The sequence below is a fragment of the Pogona vitticeps genome, chromosome 1 (assembly GCF_051106095.1).
Source record: "Pogona vitticeps strain Pit_001003342236 chromosome 1, PviZW2.1, whole genome shotgun sequence".
Taxonomy (NCBI): domain Eukaryota; kingdom Metazoa; phylum Chordata; class Lepidosauria; order Squamata; family Agamidae; genus Pogona; species Pogona vitticeps.
In genome coordinates, this window is record NC_135783.1 from 286,132,847 (window position 1) to 286,151,265 (window position 18,419).

General features: G+C 39.5%; 1 protein-coding gene across 6 annotated transcripts in view; it reads right to left on the bottom strand.

Moving 5' to 3' along the window:
* Positions 1-18,419, bottom strand: part of LRRC4C (leucine rich repeat containing 4C) — a 949,507-nt gene that overhangs the window by 105,624 nt on the left and 825,464 nt on the right. For 4 of the 6 annotated variants that reach the window (XM_072985958.2, XM_078389277.1, XM_072985960.2 and 1 more), the window contains one exon: positions 4,156-4,328. The exons of 1 other annotated variant lie outside the window; for it this stretch is intronic. The gene's annotated coding sequence lies outside the window, so the exon portion shown is untranslated. Of the gene's footprint in view, positions 1-4,155; positions 4,329-6,810; positions 13,845-18,419 lie in introns of those variants that run through there. One more of the 6 variants, XM_020800878.3, reaches the window with a different exon arrangement.

An 18,419-nucleotide genomic window follows, 5' to 3' on the forward strand; every position in this document is an offset into this window, starting at 1 on the left:
AGCCTTCTCCAGCACCACAATTCAAAAGCATCAATTCTTTGGTGGTCAGCTTTCTTGATGGTCCAGCTCTGACTTCCGTACATCACTACAGGAAAAACCATAGCTTTGACTATTCGGACTTTTGTTGGCAAGGTGATGTTTCTGCTTTTTAAGGGAGATAGGGAAAGTTACAGAAAACTGAATGCAAACTTCCAAAGAATAGCAAGGAGAGACAAGAGGGCCTTCTTAAATGAACAGTTCAAAGAAATAGAGGAAAAGAACATAAAGGGAAAAACCAGAGAACTGTTCAAGAAAATTGGAGATCTTAAAGGAACCTTTTTTTGCGAAGATGGACATGATAAAGTACAAAAATGGGAGGAATCTCACAGAAGCAGAAGAGATCAAGAAGAGGTGGCAAGAATACACAAAGGAATTATACAACAAAGGTCTGGATGTCCCAGACAACCCAGATAGTGTGGTTGCTGACCTTGAGCCAGATACACTGGAGAGTGAAGTGGGCCTTAGAAAGCCTGGCTAACAACAAGGCCAGTGGAGGTGATGGCATTCTAGTCGAACTCTTTAAAATCTTACAAGATTATGCTGTTAAGGTGCTACACTTAATATGTCAGCAAGTTAGGAAAACTCAGCAGTGGGCAGAGGATTGGAAAAGATCAGTCTACATCCCAATCCCAAAGAAAGGCAGTGCCAAAGAATGCTCCAACTACCGTACAATTGCACTCATTTCCCATGCTAGCAAGGTTATGCTCAAAATTCTCCAAGGTAGGCTTCAGCAGTATGTGGACCGAGAACTCTCAGAGGTGCAAGCTGGATTTCGAAGGGGCAGAGGAACTAGACACCAAATTGCTAACATGTGCTGGATTATGGAGAAAGCCAGAGAGTTCCAGAAAAAACATATACTTCTGCTTCATTGACTATGCAAAAGCCTTTGACTGTGTGGACCACAGCAAACTATGGCAAGTCCTTAAAGAAATGGGAGTGCCAAACCATCTTATCTATCTCCTGAGAAACCTCTATGTGGGACAGGAAGCAACTGGATATGGAACAACTGATTGGTTGTACTATCAAAAGTAATACAGCTTTATGATTTTATTACTAAGATTCACTCTGTGTTCGAAGGGGCAGTTCACTGGCAACCCATAGCCAGTGAACTGGGACAATCCTCCCTAACAGGTGGACAATAGCTAGCCTCTCTTTGGATGTTTCGCATAACAGGAACTCCAGATATATGGTGCCCCTAGCCACACAATATAAGAAGGAATCAGGAATGGAATATGATGCAAAAAAGACTCAGGATTGCTTCAGTCTCTGTTCTGCTTTCCCCCCAAAATCTATCCACGGGTGTTGCTTATGTTTTTTAATATTATATATTTTGATCCTTTTAGTATTATATACTCACTGTTATTCACTTAAAATCTTGTCTTTTAATTGTTGTAAGCTGCCTTTGGTTACTTTAAAAATATGTCAAATAATAATAATAAAAGTGTGTTTGTAGGGAAGCCAGCAGAAGATCATAGAACTTAAACTTCTCCATTGTCCTTGTCTCTATCATTAAATAAAATGTTTGGAGGACACAGGACATTTGCCAAGACAATAGATGATGGCTCAGCAAAGCACGAACCTGCCAAATGGGAACAGCTAGCATATGAAGATTGGAAATTTATCCTGTAACTTCCACAAATAATACACTTAATATGCAATACACAATGTATATTGTGGATCCCCCTTTTTGTGTACCTTCTGCTTCCATCTGTTGATTACAATTGTTGGCAGATTTATTTTAATAAAGTTCTTAAGTTTCATTTGTAAATCAACCTGGTCAGAATGGTTCGTTCATTCGTTCGTTTGTTCATTCGTTCTTTCTTTCTTTCTAGCAGCTAGATTATTTAACATGATCTGAAACCCTAGATATCCTACTCTACAGTTCTCCCACTTGGCTTTGGCATACGTAAAGGCTCAGGTCCAGCACTCGGTGGATTTAAAGAGGTCAGTCTGTTTTCTGGGGCTTAGGAGATAAGCTGCATAATTGTTTAGACTTCATGGTGCTGAGTTCATGTATACAGTGTGTGGTGCTTGATTTTGCTCAATTAACTAATTGGGTCTGTACATTAGTAATTCAGGGGTGGGGGTTACCATTTTTTTTCTCTACCTCTCTGTTTGTCTCTTTTCACTATGATGAGACCTGGCCCAACTGTGTATTTTATACACAGCCACTGTTTAGCAGAGTAGCAGCAAAAGCAACAACAAATCAACTAACACAAATGACAATGACAAAGTAAGTGTAGTAACAGTGTTTGATCTTGACCCAACTAAGATTCATATAAATGTGTTTCTATGCAGAGATAGTATGGTGGAGTGGGAGACTTCTATTCTGACAAGAATGTTCCTGCTGGTCTGTGTGAACAGATCTCTGGGAGAGGGTGGTAATCTGTGCTTGCTCTCTCTCTTTCTCTCTCTCTCTCTGCTCCCAGATTATATCAGTTTCTAGCATGTAGGTAGACCACGTTAGGGGGGAACCATGCTAGCCCACTTGGATTTCACCTTCACTTTAGGGCAAACATGCTAGCTAAGAATTGCATACCCTGGAAATGACTTCCAGTGGACCATGGAGGGAGGGCACCATCACTTTGGTAGGGTGTGTAAGCATTCTTCTTCTGTGCTCTCTGCAGCATGTTCTTGTGCACATGCTGTAGAAATGCCATGGATCTGGACCGGGTTCTTTATGGATCAGAATAACTGTTCGGCATTTTAGAGTAGAAGCTAAAGAATCCTAAGATTTAAGTTGCAGGATTTCAGTTCCCATGACAAATAAGTTAAGCACTGATAACACAATGAAATATATCTTCAAATGATATTTCCAATCTATAGTAATGTCAAGCAAACCACACAAGACTTTTCCCCTCTGAAATCAAGTGGAATTACAATACCTGGATTAAACTGTGTGAAGAACAGAATAATAGTTATCTCAAACCATTGTTTTTCTTCAAAACACAGTAATATTTTAAAGGAAATATCTAATCACTGTTGGGACACTCGCCCTTACAAGAACAGCTTGTCAGTCTAAGAGGCTATGAGTCAGTAGAGCCCTTCATTTCCCCAGCCCTTCATGCAGGATGACCCATACTTGACCAATAACACATTAAGCACAACTTTTCACTCTAGAACAGGATATCTTACGTCTTTCCCCCTTATGCCCTTATACACCCTTTCTTGTCAGTATCTACAAGAATGAAGAGAGGCAAAGGATTCCTTGGAAAAGCACCAAGTATAGAAGGTTTGGAAAGCTTATAAGTACTTACAAGTGAAGCATAGCACAACCCCTCTTGTGCGGTGGTATAGCAAAGAAAAGAGTATATCTGTTAACTTGTATGTCCTGGTGTTGCATTTTACTCTACTTTTTCTAATGCTTTAAGTATGCCTTGATTACTTAATGTCTAAACTCCAAATATGGTATAATTTTACTTCTTTACCTAAGAATACTATTTGCAATGGATTCCACACCTCTGAACTGCAGTGGCCAAAACTGTATTAGATGTTTACACATGCACAAAATGGATTATGGAAGATACTTCTCTTATTAGTTTCCAGGTGTTTCATACAAACATATAAAACTTCCTTCTGGTGATTTTTGTCATGCTTCACTGCCTTTTTTCCAGTGTTTTCTCAGAATGTCTCCACTGATTTGCAAAGGCTAACTGTTATGAGTCATGGTGCCCACTGCTTTTGCTTCCAACAGAGGCAACCCCCACCCCACCCCTTATCATGTTGTGGGATCATAGTCAGATAGTTCTCTCTAGTTTCTTGCTCTTCCAACAAATCAGAGAAGAATCCACATTTATTTTTTTGCTTCATCCATGTTTGTGCCCATATTCCTGCAGCATGGTAAACCACCCACAGAGGGAAGCTCTTCATTTACTTAGCCATTCCTGCTACATACAACAAGCTAAGTTTTGTGCTCTTCCTGGCTTCTCATGTTATTCAAGCTGTTATTTTTTTATTCCCACTAGAAGAAAAGTATTTCTCTTATGACAGTAAATAGCACTTCATCAAAAACACTATATAAGACCTGCACATTCATATTCACTCCTTGTTATTATCCTTTTAAGGCAATAGCAAAAGGGATTTAATGAAAATAGTGATGGATGGGAAACAACCTACCTGAATACCTAGTCCATCTTCTGCCCTTCTCAGTTCCTGGCCAAAAAAGCGGATGCCCTAGTGTGAACTCTATTCGGTTGAGTCACAAGCACAGAGGACTTCTTTCTTGGGGCCAGCAAGACTGAAGCCAACCCTCTTGTTTTAAGCTGCCAATCTTTCTTCATAGTCTCAATCTGTTTAAAATATGAAAAGAAGATTGATTCAGTACCATGTGCAGAGCAGTGACACTGAGTTATTGTTGCATTCACTCCAGAGAAGAAAAAGACATTATAAAATCTCACAAGCTGCAGAGGTGGAGCCTCTATATGATATGTGAAGCCTACATAGTCACAGTACATTGTTTGATCAAGGCATTAGCACACTGCATCAGGTTCACAGAGTGAATTTATACTTGGGATGACAATAGGCTCATAGAGGATTCTCCTAGTTGTGGCCCACAGCTTAGGACAAATATTCCCTGGAAAAAAATCATCTATGTTCATGAGAAGTACAGGGCCCATGGAGCCTCTGGGAAAACAGAGCATAGGATGGAGTGAAAATAAGGAGATAGTAATGAACCTTGCTAATTACAGTCACAAATGGGTCCTAGACCAAATCAAGACTGAAATTTATCTGGAAGCAAAAATGGCAATACCTTAGGCACATCATGAGAAGGTAAGGCTCACTGGAAAAGTAGCAGGAGAAGAGGAAAACTAAATCTGAGATGGATTGATTGCATAAATGAAGCCATAGAACTACGTTTGCAAGAGATTAAGGGAAGAACATATGAAGGTCACCGATTAATATTGTCACTGTCAGTTAGATGCCACTTTTGTCATCTATGATCCTTGCAAACTAAGTGAGAGGTCCTGCTACTGGGAACTGCTTTTTTACACTAAAAATGAACCCTGATAGATAATCAGCACCCAGTTAATCTTGACTGAGCTAGCTTTGTACTTTTGGCTGTTTATCTAGACTGATTTCCAGAGTTTAAGAAAGCCCAATGGTTTTAGGATGATGCTGATAACAGCCAAACAGGCATATTCCCCTAGTAAAAATGTACAGTATTGAACACAAATTCGATCATCCTTAAGAGTACACCCACTGAAATCAGTCAGAATTCAGCCATCAGACTAAACTAAGGGGAAAATTATATGTTACAATAAATGTGGAACATGCAGGAACACTACCCTTTTTTTGGTACAAGGAGATATACAGGCCACAATCAGGATCAGGCCCATTGTGAATTGGGAGATGATCCTATAATTTCCTCCCAGCTGATTTCTCCCAAATAGATTAGATTAGGCATCCTTCAGTCTCAAGGGACTATGGTAGCGTGCTCTGAACAGAGGTCTTGGAACAGCATCTCATGTAGCTGAGAAGGCCAATTCGAGAGTCACAATCCCTTCCACACTGAAGACAAATACAGTCTGTCCCCTGTCCAGCTCCCTGATTTTGCTGGTTTCGGGATTGTCTCGGCCTGCCAAACAAATACCTCTTCAAATTGGGCGAGGCCATGCTGCACTGCCTGCCTCCAGGTTGAACGCTCAGATCTCAAGGTTTCCCATCTGTTGAAGTCCATTCCTAAGGCCTTCAGATCTGCCAAATACTATCCCCATGACCACTACACAAAGATTGAAAAAAAAAACACCAAAGATTCCATTTGGGGATGATGGATGCTTATCTCTTTCTCACTCCATGAAATTGTAGAAAAAAACTAATTGAGTAAAAGTTTCTCAGTCCATATTCAGTGGGGCAGCTCCAGATGCCATGCACCTACTTGCCAGTAAATGAAGGGTAAAAAGAAGGTGGGGAATCCTGCATCTTGTGTTTATATTCCAAAGTGGAATATACAGTAAATTTAAAAAAAAACAAGTAAACTAATTTAGGAATGTACACAATTGGCTTATTTTAAAGAAAGAGAAAGATGTCACATAAGGTTTTAAGGAAGCAATAGATAGACACTTTTTATTACATTGTTCCAAATTGCTGTCAAATAACACAAAATAATGATATCCTGTATAACAGGGGTCCCCAACCCAAGGCCATGGCCCGGTGCCGGTCCGTGGGCTTCACAGTACTGGGCCATGGAGGCAGATGCATGCAAGGTGGGTGTGGCGTGCATTCATGGGTGAGTGGACGCTTTCACGGGTGGGCATGCCGTGCTCGCATGCATGCACGCCATGCTCACCCAGAAGCATGCTATGCCCATCCACATGTGAGCTGGAGCATGCCACGCCCACCCACGAGCACGCCATACCAATCTGCAAACAAGCCATGCCCACCTGTGAGTGCTGGAGGCGCCCCTGCCCCCCACTAACAGACTCCACCCTCCAACTGGTCCATGGTGCCAAAAAGGTTGGGGACCACTGCTATATAACACAGAAATAACAGGCTAGAAGATGGAAGTGAGAGAAATAAAACAACGCTTTTTAAAATGGTCTATCACTAGTAAATTAAATTTGCAGACTGCTTAAGATCAAAAGTGTGTCTCCATATGCCTGAACATCTTTCTGTGTCACTCCACTTCAACAGACAGCAAAGTAATCAAAGTATTTATGCAATGAAATCAACCATTTGTCCTTGCTGATATTTGCATTAAATAATCTGCTAATATATCCAAATATTATTCTTCATTTGTAATGCTTTGTGAATCATTTGATCAAAAAATTGCACCTTATGAAAGCAGTGCTTGCATTTTTTTTAGTGCATTCATCCATTATGTGTGATTAATAACCACCATGCTTCCTGTACGAGACAGCAGATTCTTCTCAGAAACCACAGTAGGGAATCCTCTGTATGTAACTGTTGTGGAAATCAGCATTCTTCCTGCAGCGAGCATTGCCATGTTTTGAGGCACTGGGTTGAAGGCTGAGGGAACTGCTATGCTTTCGCAGGTCTTACCCTCAGGGTGAATGAGTGCTGCTGGAAGAGAACAATATTTTGTTTTGTGTGAAATATGTCATTAAAGCCTGATTATCCTTCTCTACCCATTCTTCATGGGGAGTCACTGGTTCATTGCAAAGATTTGTGTTTCTGAGTAATGTTTATGCACTGTTGGGGCATACAAAAAAAATCAAAAACAAGAGAAGAGGACTGGGAAGAATTCATAGTGAGGAAATGCACTTGGACCTATCATGCTATTTAGGGCAAGGCAGTGCGTACAGCACTAGCACCACAGTTATTGATTCTTGTTGCACAGGTCAGCCCTAGCAGGGCACATTTTACTACTTGCCTAACAAGGAAGGAAAGAAGGAGAGAAACTCCTACCTCAGGGTTTCTCTATTATTGCAGCCATCTTCTAGTTCAGATTCTGGAGCCATTTATCTGGATCTGCTTACTGTTCATTTCCACACTCAGCTTGGCCAGAAGCAGTACCAGCCCCCTGTGAAATCCTTCCTGTTGCAAACCTATCTGCAACATACCTGATAACACAAAAAAGTGCTACACCATAAGGGAAGAACTCCAACTAGTGTTTGTTCCTGCAGCAGCAGTAACTGTAGAAAGTAGAGAGCGGCACAGTGAGCAGGTGTGTCATGAACTTCTTCAGTAATCTCTCTCTCTCCCCCCCCCTTCTCAGCAGCACAGGAAGTAGCTGTACTAATTGGTTACCCCACATAGAAAGTGCAATTAACAAAAGAAGCCACATGAAGAAAATGAGGAAGTGGAAGAGAAGAAAGAAAGGTAAAAGATAATTCAAAATAGTCTCTGGCTGTTGATGCAGTGTATCTTCACGAATCTCCCCTTCAAAGTTACCTGGCTTTCCTAGCTCAGGTAAGAAAGAAAAAGACAGTAATGTTTGATACATTTCACATTAGTTTTCATCAAAGAAAACACAGACAAAGGAACTAATACTTCACAGATTAGAGTTGCCACCTTTTGATTTGCTGTGGAGCTGGGTCAGGAGATGGAAGTTGTCAGATATTAATAACTAAGTTTCAGGCAGTGTCGTAGAGAAACAGCATGTTTAAAACATTTCCGATCCTTTCAGCAAAGATAGGTTCAATGCCTCAGTCAGAGCAGCACACAAAATGGCTGTCAGTCTGCAGTCTTCCACAAGACCTCTCTGACTACATATCAGGAAATAATGCAAACGTATATTTCAGTTCACTGAAAGTGACACCATTATATTAGGAAGCATTATAGTCTGGGTACAACTGATGGGAGGGAGCAGAAAAAAATATTCCTGCCTTGCTTGTTCCCTTCAATTGTACTGCTCTCTTACATGTGTGAGGTGACATATCTGGATAGGAAGAACCACAATTTCTGTGAGGACTCCATGTGAGCTAAAATTCTTTAAAAATCACCACTGAGACCACAGATTATGCTCATGGGATTGGAGTACTCTCTCTTCTGACTCACCATCCCCCCATCCATATTTGTAAGAGTGCAACAAAACTGGGGAGTAGGGCCAAAGTGCTCTCCGCTGGGTGCAGTGAATTAAACTGAATTATAACAATTGAATAGTGTGAATCCAACTTAAATCTGAACAGGAGAAATGAAAGGAGAAATGCTGGAAGAGATGTTGGCCATAGCCCTCCATATTAAAGAAAATAACCATAAGAGTTATTTTCCAGTAAACCCACAGTTATCTGATGCTCACATAATTATTTAGATTTCAGCATCATGGACATCGCACCACGTCTCACACAAATTGGTCAAAAGGGATTTATGCCCTGTCTTCCAACCCCAGACTAGAAAAGACAATATTGCTGGAAAATTGAGGGGAGGCGTAGGAAAAATGGAAGATATAATGTAAGAATTTCTCAATAAAGGAATCCACAGCGGTGTTTGCAAGATTTGAGCAGAAGATACTGGTCATGACAATCTTGTAAGGAGCTGGGGGCAGAAGGGAGAGAGAACAAGCTAAACTGAGATGTGGATTCCTTCCACATAAAAAAGGGGATGGGGACAACCATTCTTTTTCAAGATAAGCATGACTGGTCTTTTCAGTTTATATAAGCTATTTGAAATATGGGGCTGTTTCGGGTCGCCTAGTTTTGAATGAGGTGTAAAACAGTTTCACTTTTAAAAACCTCCTCAAATGGAGCACACAGAAATACTGACTGCTACACCTGAGCCAAATTTGTTGCTGATCTAATATCCAGTTTAAAAGTTATAATTTTTCATTTGGGCTGCCCCCATTTTTAGAAGTGCCTTGAAGAATATTGATTTGCTCTGTTGCAAAATTACACAGCCGCAGTACTGTGCAGCTAAGATGAAGTTGGAGCAGGCCTATATGGCCACTGAGTACAATGTCCTGCTCAATGTGCGAATCCAAGTTAAAGCGTATCTGACAGATGGCATTCCAGCTTTCTCTTTAATATTTCCAGTGTTGGAGAATTCACCATCTCCTGAGGTAATTGGTTCCATACAGAATAAAACTTAATTGCAATATTTGAAAAGGCAAGTTATTTACAAGGGCGCTGCAGCTGACAGAAAGGATTAACGCTATTACCCTACATAATATGACCCTGAATATGCCTGCAGTACAATTAAATTTGGGGTTGGAGGGCAGCATCGACGAGTTTTCCCCCTAAGCTCATTTGAAAGGGGAGGGAAACTAATTTTTTAAAAAACCTAAAAACTATCAGCCACTCATTTTTGCATTTTTTTACACTATTACGAATTAGCTAAAATGAAATAGGAACAATTGGCTTTAGATTATCAGGATCATGGGTTCAAATTTAACAACAACAACAACAACAGGCACAGTCAATCAAAACTAAAAACATTGACTGCCTTGTTGTTGTTGTTGTTGTTGTTGTTGTTGTTGTTGTTGTTGTTGTTGTTAATCTGAGGTTATTTGTATAAGAGGTTTATTCGCTGGCTTTGTCTGCTATGAAATAATTCTTTCAATTCTTTTGAAATGTGTACAGATAGACAGAAATTAGTATACAGTATGTGCATTTTACATATGTATCTTCTAGATCCTTGCAACAACCAAGTAAATGACTTCTAAATTCAGGGTGTTGCTATTACATCAGAACAACAGTTCATGATTTAGATGCCCTGACAGCATTTAAGTTTCAGGTAACACTGTGGTTTTGTGAAAGTTTCAAAAGCAAATAAAGCATCACTTAAGAAGATGGCCTTGTTCACTTTTCCGTTCACATTAGTAGGAAACCAAGCTAATGATGTGGTCTAATGAGTGGTTTATGCCTTGTGACAATTCAAATGAGGTTTGTCAGCACAGGCTCTAGGCAGCATAGAACTACTGCAATTTTACATCTCATTGATTACTAGAATGAAGTCTGCAAACATTCTCACAGCATCAAAATATACACAAACCACAGGAAAGAATGGATCCAAACAAAAGAAATAAAGGGAAATGACTGTGTAAGGCCTGGTGCTCCAGGAATGAAACATGGCCAGCTGACCTTTATATAAGCTAATAATAAAATAATAGAGAGGCCAGCTACATGGGAGTTCTAACCCCCTGTGGGAACTATTGGGATCACTCTAAATAAAGCTGACTATCGAGCCCCACAATTCCAAACTGTTCCAAAGTAACCCAGATTAGATTGCTCTGTCACTTATGTTACCCAAGGTAATATAAAAAAGAAGATGTAATTTTATGGGTCTATTCTGAACTGGATTATATTGAAGTGGGGGACAGTTCAATGCTGCAAGACACTAAAATTTGTTTTTCATGAATAGCTGAGTATTCTATCACTCCTGAAAAACTGCACTATAAATTGTACCAGTCTTTGGAGATGGCACACAACTGATAAAAAGAAGAAATGGAGCAACTGTATTTTTCAATGCTGTATATGGATAGTTCACTTGATTTCCACTCTTTACAAACAGTTCTAATGACATTTTAAGTATATACTCGTTCATAATTGGAAATTACTGCTTAATTTTTGGAGCATATGGAGGATAGGAAATTGGGAGTGACCCCCTGGTTTGTCCATCCGTTGCTTTTCAATTAACGCTGCATCACACTTTTGAAAATAAAGTGGTGGTCCTATGCATACTCATATAGGAGTAAACAACAATGAATACAATGGACATTATGTCAGAGTTGGGGGACACAGAAGGAGCTCACACACAGAATGTAAGGGACTGGGAGCACATTTGAATGTCTCTTTGGCAATGATAATACCTACGTCAGATGAATTTTCCACTCCAGAAGCATCACTGGATTGTGTCTGAGAGTCTGATCCCATTGATTAAACAGATCATGAGAGGAATCTCTTTTTTCCAATTTGATGTAAGATTATATGACTTTTGGGTATGCTGCTACCATGCAGGTGGCTCCATTTGGCCAGGATAGGGGGATGGGGAGAATGCTATCTAGGAACGGGAGGAGAAGAGAGGGAGGCAAAGAGGGAATGTGAGAGAGGGAGGAGGATGAGAGGGGAAGTAGTGCAAAGGGGAAAGGAGAAAAGGGAAAGAAGGAGAATGGGGTGGAAGAGGGAAAAAGGGAAGGTGACTGAACACAAAGTGGGAATGATTTGGAGGGGGCGAGGAGAGGAAGTTGATTGAGGGACAGGACAGGAGTAAAGTGGTGGGGGCTGAAAGGGGAGCAAAGGAAGCTGGACTTGGCTGCTTGATGGCTGGGAATCAGCTGTTTGGCACAGCATCAGCTTTTTCAGCAAGTGACTGCAATGCTTTTATTTGTTTAAAAAATCTGTAATCTGGTATAGTGATGTATCAGATAACAAGAATTTTTTTAAAATAATGTGGATAGGAGTGTTAACATATGTAGAATCAATTCCAATGAATCAATAAATCTACCTCTTGTGGAGTTGAAAAACTGATTCGCCTGTCACATTACTCCATGTATGCATATACCTTATGTAAACACTCAAATTTAAATCAATGTAAAACATCCTGGAGGAGACTCTTGAGAGTCCCTGGGCTGCAAGGTGAACAAACCTATCCATTTTGAAGGAAATCAACCCTGAGTGTTCACTGGATCCTGAACACAGTGATCCTGAAGCTGAGGCTCCAATACTTTGGCCATCTCATAAGAAGAGAAGACTCCCTGGAAAAGACCCTGATGTTGGGAAAGTGTGAAGGCAAGAGGAGAAGGGGATGAAAGAGGATGAAATGGTTGGACAGTGTCATCAAAGCGACAAACATGAATTTAACCCAACTCTGAGAGGCAGTGGAAGACAGGAGGGCTTGGCGTGCTCTGGTCCATGGGGTCATGAAGAGCTGGACACGACTAAATGACAAAATAACAAAACATGCTGAACTCTTGTAGGTTTTTCGGGCTCCTTGGCCGTGTTCTGAAGGTTGTTCTTCCTAATGTTTAGCCAGTCTCTGTAGCCGGCATTTTCAGAGAACAGGAATTAGAACTCTGTCTGTGCTCTGGTGCTCTGACTCCTGTACTCTGAAGATGCCGGCCACAGAGACTGGTCAAAACGTTAGGAAGAACAACCTTCAGAACATGGCCAAAGAGACCAAAAAAACCTACAATAACCATCAGATCCCCGCCATGAAAGCGTTTGAGAAGGCATGCTGAACAAAATTTAAACAGAGGGTAGATAAATAGGGACCACCTCGGTAGGAAGGTAACAGTGTTCCGTGTCTAGTCGCGCTGGCCACATGACCAAGAAAACTGTCTTCGGACAAATGCTGGCTCTATGGCTTGGAAACGGGGATGAGCACAAGAGCCGGACACAACTGGACTAAATATCAAGGGGAACCTTTACCCTTTTAAAAAAATCTACTAGGATCAGGCTCTGACAAGAGTGAAGAAGATTTATGAGTTGACATGCCTAGCTGTTCCAATTTTTTAAATAAAGAAAACACCACTTTTTTATGTCACAATGTTTCAGTGATACATTTTGTTACTGGTCATGCTGATCACTGGAGATAAAAGAACTGCTATTGGATAAGTAAGCAATCAGCCAGGCTAAGCAACAATGGGAACAAAGAGGATGACCCATGGAAATAAAATGTGAGTTACATAGTTAATCACCAGTATTCTCTTCTAAAAATACATAAACGCAAATCAAAAAATGAAACAAATGAACAAAAAAAACATAGCACTTGGTAAGAGTCTACAAAAGATAAGTGACCCAGAACAGATAACTCAAAATTCACACAAAGCTAAGTCAGCAAAGTGAACCAAGCCACAGATTAGAGATCAAAAGAAATTTTGGTACAGAGAAAACTCAAAGCATAAGGATTCAAATAATTTAAAGGAGCATGCAAGCCACAGGCCAATTTAGTTATTGCTTACAATTAGTTATGCATTATATGTTCAAAGGCAACTAAGTACCTTTTTTTTCTTTCCACACAAACATAGAAACATTGTATGAAAACCCATTCATATATGTAGAAACCCGCGATTTCACATACAAACTCTTCTTCAGCCCACCCAGAAAATACTCTTACCCTGTTATGTTATGTTATGTGCTATAGTTTATTCCTATGCATCTTTCATGGAATATGTACTTTATTGTGTCTTGTAAAAGCATGTGAATATATCACAACAGCTATTTAAAACTAAATAAAAGCAAATGTATAATCCAGACCAGCTCTTATACATGCCTCAAAACAAACTTCAACCCAAAATTGCTACTAGAAGACTAGAAGAATTCTCTCACAGTCTCTTTATGAAAGACCATTATTGCCTAGTCTGTTACATGGGATAGTAATCAGAGTACATCGTGAAGGAATGTCCAGTGTGGTCATGTAGTACAGCTATCTGGTGATTAACTTGAGAAAATGAAACAAAGGAAGCAAATCCAATGTACAGTGGTGCCTCACATAACGTTTTTAATTGGTTCAAAAAAAAAAACCTTATGCGAAAAAAACTTTATGCGAAACACTATTTCCCATAGGAATGCATTGGAAACCAGTTAATCCATTCCAATAGGCACGGATTGGCGTCCTTAAGCGAAAAAACCCATAGGAAACATTGTTAAACGATACAATGTTTCCTCCATTGGAATGTATTGAAGCCGACTCAATACATTTCAATGGCTTTGCTAAGTCAATTTTTGCAAATTTAAGTGTGTCATAAAAGGGTCAAAAATGGTTTTAAATGCTTGGATTAGCTTCTGCACCCTCTAAAACGGATGCAAAAGTTAATTTGGCTTTGATCTGACTTTTCGTTAATTTATGCTGAATTTTCCCCCCCAACTTTTGACAGCTGTCAAAATCTGACAGCTCCATTGTTTCCTATGGGGGAGAAAAAAATTCACAAAAAATTAACGAAAAGTCAGATCAACGCCAAATTAAGTATGCACACATTTTAGAAGGTGCACTAACGATTCCAAGCATTTAAAACCGTTTTTCAACATGTTAAGACACTTTTGTAATTGAAAAAATGAAAATCGTTAAGTGAAGCAGGGGACCTAAAACCAAAAACGTTAAGCGAAGCATGGTCCCAAAATCGCTATGTGAAAATCTCCCATAGGGAAAAACGTTATATGAAGCACAATCTGACTCTGAAAAAATAAACGTTAAGCGAAAAAAACGTTAAACGAAGCAAACGTTATGCGAGGCACCACTGTATTAAGTGTTGTTTTTGCTACTTTGCTTCCTTCCTCTGTAACTTCTGGAAGTGAACAGGAAGACCAAAATCCAATTGGGAACAACCTAGAGAAATCACACTACATTGGCATTAATAATAATAGTAATAGAAATAGTAGTAATAGTAGTAATAATAGTAGTAATAGTAGTAATAGTAATAGTAATAGTACTACTACTAATAATAATACTACTACTACTACTAATACTACTACTACTAATCATCATCATCATCATCATCATCTTATGAAAATTGCATTGATTCACAGGCTTACTATAATCAGGCTAACAATTTCATTTACATCAGTCAAGGCATCCAGGTATGTGAACAAAAGGTGGTTTGATTTATCTTACAAACATTGCATGAGTATACATAAATATACTCTTCTGGGTGTTTCCTATCCCAGAAATGCACAGATATGTGCATTTTGCACAGACATACATATGATGATCATGGGTGGGCACAAGCTTGTTGACCTCAAGAAACGACTTCATTGGAAGCATGGTTCCATTTCATCAGATGATAGTAGAAAATGAGAAAGGACTAACTGTACTGCAACTTACAAGTCAGAATCAGCCTACATTAATGTTCATCCCACAGCACAGAGATGCATGATTTAAGAAAATATTACATGGAAAACAACCCAGTTACTTCTTGAATGATAATGTTGACAAGCAACAACTGGACCCATGGCTTAAATTAGGATATCTTCAAATTCAAACTTAGGAATTCATATCTGTAATCCAAGACCAAGTTATTTTCACTAGATACTATCAGAAAATAATTACGAAGCAAGGTGTAAGTGATATAAAAAACAATTCATCATATGATAGCTAGACACTGTAAGGCAGCATCAATGAATTATGTATGCAGGCATAAACAAGTTAAAAAAATCATCTTCAGCAGCTCGTTAAATCATATGCATCTCATATGTTTCTTTCATATCAGAAGTTCATGGCATCTCCCATTTAAGAAAATGGAACTGAAGTACTGTACCGGGACAAGCAAGCTGTCATGAATAAAACAGTTGCTTTTAATAAACCAGGTATTATATTTCTGGACAAGCAATCAAAAAAAAAAAAACAAAAAAAAAAACACCATATCTCATAGAATGCGGAGTTCCATCAGGAAGCAACCCAAAAGTACATGAAGCAGTAAAATTGTGAAGTATCAAACATACTTTTTGATAGGGCAATAAATTGAAAGAATAAGGAAGCAAGATGAGATCCTTCTCCCCATAATAATTTCAACAAGTACAGCCATTCTAGAATCTTTACTTGTTAATTTAAAACAATTGCCTATAGCTGATAATTTGCTTCCTGAAATTCAAAGTAATTTTGCAAACATGACTTAAAGGTTTTAGGACTTGACTCCTAATTTTCAGGCTTGACTCTTAGGTTGAGGAATGTTCAGGAAGGAAGGAAGGAATATTGCACATACAGATTACAAAATTAGAATGATAGAATGCACCAGTCATTATGCAAAAAATATAACTTGCCAGCCTCCAAAAACTCATGGGAACATCAGGTAGAGAAGGTGTCAGAAAATGAGGAAGTCAAGATCTTGTGGGATTTCCAGATCCAAACTGACAGAAACCTTGAACATAACACACCAGACACAGTACTAACAGAATGAAAAAATATCTGGATCATTGACATTGCAATTCCAGGGGATGCCAGAGTTCAAAATAAAGAATTAGAAAAAAATTACAAAATAGAGAGACATGGCAATCAAAACATCTTGCTTGTGTATGAAACGTACTTCAGTGCTCTTTGGGAATAATAATCAAGAAATTTCACACAGTACTATAAGCAGTTGCAGATCTCAGAAATCACCCCATCAGAGCTACAAAAACCAGCAATATTAGGAACAGCATACATATTGTGTCAATATTTAACAAATACTTTGTTAAAACTTGTATCTGTTATATAATATCGGTCAATGTTTTTATAGTTTCGATTGACTGTTGTTGTTGTTGTTGTTTAGTCATTTAGTTGTGTCCGACTGTTTGTGACCCCATGGGAGGGCATGCCAGGCCCTCCTATCTTCCACTGCTTCCCGTAGTTGTGTCAATTCATGTTGGTTGCTTCGCAGACACTGTCCAGCCATCTCATCCTCTGTCGTCCCCTTCTCCTCTTGCCGTCACACTTTCCTAACATTAAGGTCTTTTCCAAGGAGTCTTCTCTTCTCATGAGATGACCAAAGTATTGGAGCCTCAGCTTCAGGATCTGTCCTTCCAGTAAGCACTGAGGGTTGATTTCCTTTAGAATTGATAGGTTTGTTCTCCTTGCAGTCCAGGGGACTCTCAAGAGCCTCCTCCAGCACCACAATTCAAAGGCATCAATTCTTCAGTGGTCTGCTTTCTTTATGGTCCAGCTCTCACTTCCATACATCACTACTGGAAAAACCATAGCTTTGACTATTCGGACTTTTGTTGCCAAGGTGATGTCTCTGCTTTTTAAGATGCTGTCGAGGTTTGTCATCGCTTTCCTCCCAAGAAGGAGGCATCTTTTAATTTCGTGGCTGCTGTCTCCATCTGCAGTGATCATGGAGCCCAAGAAAGTAAAATCTGTCACTGCCTCCACATCTTCCACCCTTCCATTTGCCAGGAAGTGATGGGACCAGTGGCCATGATCTTGGTTTTTTTGATGTTGAGTTTCAGGCCATTTTTTGCACTCTCCTCTTTCACCCTCATTACAAGGTTCTTTAATTCCTCCTCACTTTCTGCCATCAGAGTGGTATCATCTGCATATCGGAGGTTGTTGATATTTCTTCCGGCAATCTTAATTCCGTCTTGGGATTCCTCCAGTCCAGCCTTCCGCATGATGTATTCTGCATATAAGTTAAATAAGCCAGGGGACAATATACAGCTTTGTCGTACTCCTTTCCCAATTTTGAACCAATCAGTTGTTCCATGTCCAGTTCTATCGATTGGCTGTACCTGGTATTTTTTAATAATAATAGAAAATGGAATGGTGAGCTCTTGAAGTAAGGACTACAACAATATGAGCAAGCAGGTGGCAACCTGGGTTATCCACACTGTTAAACTGTTAAAAGAATCAGGTGTAAAAGAATCAGTCACCTAGGATGCAGCAAAATCTAGTGGATCAATGAGAGAGAACTCTATGTCTCACACATACACACAAGTTAAAGATGGCAACAATCCAGACTCAGAAGTACTGATTGAAAGACTTGAAAACCAAGCAAAATTGCCAAATACATAGGTGGACTATTGCAATGCTCTCTATGTTGGGCAGCCCTTGAAGGCAGTTGAAAAGCTGCAACAAGTGCAAAATACAGCAGCCAGGCTGTTATCTGGAACATCACAATATGATCATATATCACCTGTCTTGGCACATTTGCATTGGCTACTTCTATGTTTCCGGGCCAAATTCAAGGTGCTTGTGTTGACATTTAAAGCTATAAAAGGTTTAGGACTTTGCTACTTGTCTAGGTATACTAAATAAATTAACTTCCTGATGTCCTGATGCTTGGAAACCCTGTTTATAACCTTTTGCTGTCCCTGAAAATGAAAGGAATAAAAACATAAGCACTGCCATTGATCAACAGGTATTCGACACCCAGGTATTTAGGCAAGCCAACTAGTCTAAATAGATGCACAAAGAATGAATGTGAATATTATCTGTCACCACCTAAAAACTGTTAAATATACAGTATGAAGAGTAAGAAGTTAAATATAAGTTGATTTTTATAAGTAGAGAATATGGAAGCAGAACAGCAAAGAAACAGAAGGTTCCAGACTGCACACCATGACAGTGGGTATTATTTT